At 25.7% G+C, this 6,794-nt stretch overlaps 1 long non-coding RNA gene across 1 annotated transcript in view; it reads left to right on the top strand.

The window, feature by feature from the left end:
• Nucleotides 1-4,949: 4,949 nt before the first annotated feature.
• The window catches only part of LOC136796298 (uncharacterized), a 245,843-nt gene continuing 243,998 nt past the window's right edge, over nt 4,950-6,794 (top strand). Inside the window, exon 1 of the long non-coding RNA XR_010844009.1 lies at nt 4,950-5,247. This is a non-coding gene — a long non-coding RNA (uncharacterized lncRNA). The remainder of the gene's footprint in view (nt 5,248-6,794) is intronic.

Here is a 6,794-nt window from a genome sequence, read left to right as displayed (position 1 = left end):
TTTAACTTATGCTTACAACATTACCGCTATATCACATTATTCATTAAACTATTCATAAACTATTAACCTGATTAACCTATATATATATAATATACAATTAAGGTATTAAGAAATGAAATATGCTGAAATATAATTGACCCTTAAATTTTCATTCTATGCAGTGTCTTCGATTCATAAATTCAAAAAGAAAAGAAATAGAATTGTTTTAAATAAAATATATTATCATGTCCTTATTTTTTTCAATTTTTTTATTTTTATTTTGTGTAAATCAAGTTAAATAAAAAAAAAAAGTAAAAAAAGGTATATACTTTTGTAAAGCAATACCTACATTTTCTTGTCGGTGTTCTGTATTTTATATATATATTTTTTATTTACCATTTTAATTATTTTGAAATTTTGGTGAGTGTTAAAATCAAATAAGTGATCAATAATGTTATACTTAATAGTTATAACAAATCAACCAATTAGAAACATACAGAAATATATATTAATTTTTTATTTATTTTAACATTACGATAAGAGATATCCCTCACCAGCAAGAAAAATAACAATTCAAAATCAATAAAAAAGTTTAAGTGAAATAGTATAAATCTTTTTTAATTTGATAACTACTTACGGTAGTAAATTTACAAGAAATTTATAATTTATAATCAGTGTAAGTTTTATAATATTTTCAAAATGGTTATTCAAAAATAAAGCAGTTCTGAGCTGAAAATATTCTAGTGGATGAGCGATATTATTAACAAAGAATATAATGTTTATTATGATCAACATGACATACAAATATGAAAATTAACAAAATAATTTACAATATTGACATTAAAGTAAATAGAAAAGGAAGAATACTTAATTTAAAAATTAAGCACTGTTATAACTTTACTGATATTAGATAATTACACATACTTTTAATAAAAATTTAGTGATCTATTAAAAATATAACAAATCTTTTTTTTATTTTTAGGCTTAATATATAATATTATCAACATTAAATCGTAATGTCTGTTGAAAATTCACACATGAAAAATAAAATAAGCGCATATTGCAATGAATTTTTCTTAATTAATTTTTAGCATATTTTGGTCTAATACAATAATGAAATAAAAATAGGAACGGTCTACTATAACAATATGTATTTTAAACAATAAAGTAGATATAAACAAATTAAGATATTGATAAGGATAGGTATAAATAATTTAGCTCGAAAAATATGCTTATATATAATTTTTTTCTAAAAAACGAGTTCTCAGGTTTTTTTCTCACTATAAACCTAAAATCTATTCATTTCTAGCTAATTATTATGCCTATAAAATAATTAATTATATTAATATTTTTACCTAATAATTAATTACAAGCAAGTAATAAAATAATATTACTTTTGGAGTCTAAACCAACTTTCATATGGCGATCCTTTCTTCCTAATGTTTGAACAGTTATAAATCAATAATTCGACTAATGGAGTATTGTTCCTTGACAGTCGGTCAGAGCAATTACCAAACTATCTATTCCTCAAATAGTGAATGAAAAGGATTCTCATTATAACATGAAAAAAAAAATAATAAATAATATTCGAATGCTTTAATTCATGAGAATACTGCGTTTCCATTCGGTGACGTATCGGAACTAAATAGCAATAACCCTTCGCATAAAAACTAAATATTTACTTTTATTTAAAACAAACAGCTATTTATGCGGCCTGTGTCAGTCTCAATGTCAAAATATGAAAAACAAACATCGGTAGTTCAAACTATATTATATATCCAGTTTAATTTGTACATAAAGTCATTTGTCCATAAATATTTTGTATAATTTTTGTAGATATATTTAAAAAAAATCTAGATAGTATTGTATAATGTAGATATAATTAATCAAAAATGGTATTTAAGAAGTGATTAAATTTACTTACATAACTATATATTAAATAATCAACGTAATTATTTTAAATAAATATGAATAATAAAATTATTAATTATTTTTTTATATCCGTGCCAAGCCGTGTCACAACTCTTTAAAGTTATAAGATCTGCCCTTAACATAAGTTAGTCAAGTCTTTAGGCATTAACAATTTATTAATGATAAAAGAAACTTATAAGAAAAGACTTTTCTCTGAGAAAACTCTTTCATTAATTATTTGGGATCATTTCATTTTCTTTACAGTAAGTAAAAGTAATTCTATTTAATTTTTTTCCTATTTTTTTTTTTTCAAATTCTCCACAAATCATTAGTTTTCTTATTGGTTTTGGAATGTATGCATTAATTTTAACGATTGTATTCAGTAGTTTCGCTTTTCTATTAAAATAATTATCGAATCCAGATAAAATTTAAATGGAATGTCCTGGGATGTATTATAGTAAATCCCATAGATTACAACAAAACAGTCTTAGAAATCGGTTCAGTAATAGTGGATTTACGAGCACATACGCATAAAAAAAAGTCTAATTGTGAATCTCGTACTTTTTTATATGCCGGTTAAAAAATATGACTAGAACACGATGAGTTTAATATAGGTAATGCATTTAAATAGTGTAAATTATTTATATATGTTTATGATAATATATGTACCATATCTATACCCTTTTGTTTAAAAGAAATAAAGAAAAACTCAAAATCGCTTCAATATCTAAAAATATTGCTTTTTATCTATGACGTATTAATTATAGAAAAAATCATATAAAAGTTCCGCTTTTTATTTATATAAATATAACTTTGAAATATATACACATTTCATTGAAAAATAAAATCAGTTCCTTACTAGCGGAATTCAGCTCATTAAAACTGAACTTGGATCGGTTTCTTTTCTAATTAAAAAAAATCATAGAAAACGGTTCAACAATGTGAGATTTCCGCTCATTATCTGTTAACATATATATAATCTTAATGTAAATCCTTTTCATTAAATAAAAAAATAATATATAAATCGATTCAATAATGACGTTGGTCCGCTTTTTATCTAAAAAATATTGCTTTTTATCTATGACGTTTTTATTAAATAGAAAAAAATCATATAACTCGGTTCAATAAATCATATAAAAGTTCCGCTTTTTATTTATAAGTATATAACCTTGAAATATATACACATTTCATTGAAAAAGAAAATCAGTGTCTTGCTAGCGGAGTTACGCTCATTACCTTGGATCGGTTCCTTTTCTAATGAAAAAAAAATCATAGAAAACGGTTCAATAATGTCAGATTTTCGCTCATTATCTGTTAACATATATATATATATATATATATATATATAAAACGTTTATCTAATTTTGTCTAATTAGTAAGAAACCAAAATCAATGGGATTTTCCTAATTTCTTGAAAATAACCTTCCCATATCAAAATGGGCAGATGGAATATTTTGTTAATCATTTACTCACGATAAATCGAATATATTTATTTAAGTTTATATTTTATTATCTTATATTTACTTACATATTTAATTGCTAAATATACATTTTCTTTTACTTTTTTTTTCATTACTTTAATATTAAACAATTTTCATTTTTTTGCGTATAATCACTAACTGGATTACCGCCTTCATCTATATTCGTAGTAATTTTATTTTTTTTTATGTATTTTTTTTTATTCATTATGGTTGTTATGTTTTTTTTTTATCCTTAGCCCTGATGATGGCCTGAAATTCTAGCCGAAACATTGGCACTAACAAAAATAATATTCATATTCCTGAATAAAATGCGTCACATTAATCGAAAGAGTCTCATGACGATAGAGTCAATATTTTATTTTAAAAATATGGATGATTTTAAGTGAATAATACGGAAAAAATCCTAATATTTCTAAACTATGTGACTTTTTTCTTTGGTTAGGTAATTTCATTAACTCATTAATTGTCTCATATATAGAATATGAAAAAAACGTATAATTTTTTATTTTTGTGTTAATAATGTTTAATTTTAACCATGCTATAGCATCCAGGATGCTTCCCAGTACGATACCAAACGTTTAGAAAAAAAACCAATAAAAAAAAGCGTGTGGAGTAAAGAACTTTCGGAAATCTGAGATAGGTAGCAAACATTACATTTTTATTTATATTGAGGATTTGAGTTAAGCTGAAAAACGTAATTGTAATTATTACCTATAACCAGGAATTTTACCATAGCGAACGGTTGGGAGGTGTCGATCTTTACAATTAGTTTTAAAGCCCAAAAAAATCGAGAACTAAAGATTAAGAGCCAATTTTTTACTGTGAAAAGTTTGGGGAAACATTTTACCTCATAGTTACTATTTAGATATGTGAATTTTTCAGATTTAAAAAGAGATATTAGAAAGGATGTTTATTGTTAGGTAATTTTAGACTTTCCTGCCAACTTTCTACTTGAAAGTACCTAAATTGTAGTAGTTGATTAGTAGTAGGTAATTTTCGTAACCATATATTGTATGAATTGAAAGTTGTTTTTCAGATTCGCGTTATTGAAGATTCATGATGTAAAAAAGAATTATTAAGATCAGACCCCTAGTTTTTTGTTATCTTATATAGGATGTTTGGACGAATATTTTTCTAATGAAAACGGTGGTCGATTTTAATTGTGAAAGCATACCGATCACACCACATTTTTGTTTGATTAGTAAAAAAATTGTTTTGGAAGAAACAGTAATAAAAGTAAATCTCTGGAGACAGAAAAACGCTATATATTTGAATTATTTACCTAAAGAGGTAGGAAGTTCATAATTTTAATTATTACAATATACTTTGATTCCAAGTATATTTCCTAAAGTTATTATTTTATCAACTAGTTAATTTCCGGATTACAATTTTTGAATAGTCAATTTCAGCTCACTTTCAAAGTCAATAGATTATGTAAATACACAGTACTAACACACGTTCGGTAACTGTATTATGATTAATATGTATACATATATTGTGGTAATTAGATATTGGTAGCCCTGGGCGGCCGAGAGGAGGCGCTAGTGTAGAGGCGGCAGCGTCAGTCAGTCGCGGCCCGCGGCCCTGTCAACCGACAACCCTCAGAGTTCTCACTGTGCCCGCACATCGTCAATATATATATTTATATATCTTCATTCCTCTATAGCATCATCATCATCAATAATTAAATCCCAAAATGCATTATACAGAGCGTGAGTGAGGTTCGCCTCTCAACATAGCCAACATGGACTAGAACTAATGGAGTCATAATTATTTTAAAAACGTTCGTAAAAAAAAAAAAATTAGTTGTAATTGACAGTTCAGTGAATTTTTAGAGCAATAAAGATATATGTAACATTTTTGGATATTGTATTTGGTAAGTAGAAAAATATATTTGATTATATAACTAATATTTATAGTTTTATATGGTTTTATAGTTTTTATGTCATCTTGCATTCAATGAAAATATAAAAAAAAAAATTAATTCAAAATTAATTTTTTTTTTTTTAAATGTGAGATTTTCTTAAATACGCTGTGACAACAGCAGATGAAATATATGAGCAGTGACAGCGGAGATGTAAAGACAGATGCGTGCGCTTGTAAGGCCCACCCCTAAGTTGACCCAGATTGACCCTGAGACAGAAGACGGTCCAGGACGTAGCCTACCAGAAGGCCGAAGTTGAGGAATACTCCCGTTGATCGTGGGGCAACAGTCCTGGAGTCGGAGGATGTCTTCAGCGGCCGCGGTGTACCATTGCCAGAATAACGTAACTACGTCCGGGCGCCATTTCCCAGGCACTCACCTGTTTACCTTTCGTACCTTCTGAATATCCCTTAGTAATTGAATGTTTATTTTAGTTTTTTATATAATAAATAATAACTCTTGAAAATAATAAATTTTCAAAGTCCTCTATCATAGATTTCTTCAGGAAGTTGTATGTTACAATGACGCAGTTGTACACAACGCAGGTACACCCAGCACAATCACTCGGACAATTGATGTAACTGATTTTCGCATGATTTATTGTCGGAAGATTGACAAAATCTCTATTGAAAGAATCAACTAAATAAACATTAACAATGAAGTCCAATGTTTAAGAGAAAGTATTTAAAATTATTTGGAAAAAAAAATTAAAGTGCTTTAATGACTAAGAACATAAAAATAAAAACGTATATGAAATAAATTTGATAGGAATAGACTTATGTCCATAACTTTGTCTGTACTTATTTTGGTGGGAATAGAATATTTTTAAATAAAAGAATATATATAATTTAAGTAGTGAGAATAAATAATCTATATTACTTAATAAGTAATATTAAGTAATCTGATTAAATAATCCATTTTCATATATCCTATGTTTATTCTGATATGATATGAAAAAAAGAAAGAAAAATGATAAAATATACAAACTAGAAACAAAAGTAAAATGTAGCCCTTAATCATTAACTTCCTTTATACTCACGATGTTTAATTATAGTTATAGGTAAGAATAATTAATATTAATTTTTTTCCCAATTGTTTTAAAATATTTAAATTAGTAAAAGGAAAATTTAAAGTCTATTGGAAATAAATTGTATGTCTGCATCAAAATATTCTTTATCTTGATATACTTTTAATTTTACGGATTTTCATGTGCTGCGATTAGGAACAAAATTCTAAGTAAAGATTAGTCATTAATTAATCTTAAGTAAGAAATATTATATAGTTAATTGAAAAAAAACTTAATATTAATATTATCTATACCAGAATGTATTTTTTCTTATATTTTTTAGGACAAAACATTCAATTTAAATATATCAATAGATATAAACCTGACAGTGATATAACATAGTCGCTGAATTGCATTTTCATCTTTTACAAATTTTTAAAATTTAACTAAAATTTTATGGGATAAAATAACAGCAAAAAAAAAAATATATATA

The sequence above is a fragment of the Halyomorpha halys genome, unplaced genomic scaffold, assembly GCF_000696795.3.
Source record: "Halyomorpha halys isolate HHAL.00 unplaced genomic scaffold, Hhal_1.1 Scaffold352.1, whole genome shotgun sequence".
Classification (NCBI taxonomy): Eukaryota; Metazoa; Arthropoda; class Insecta; order Hemiptera; family Pentatomidae; genus Halyomorpha; species Halyomorpha halys.
Note: the sequence above shows the minus strand (reverse complement) of the source record. Positions and strands in the feature narration are given on the sequence as shown.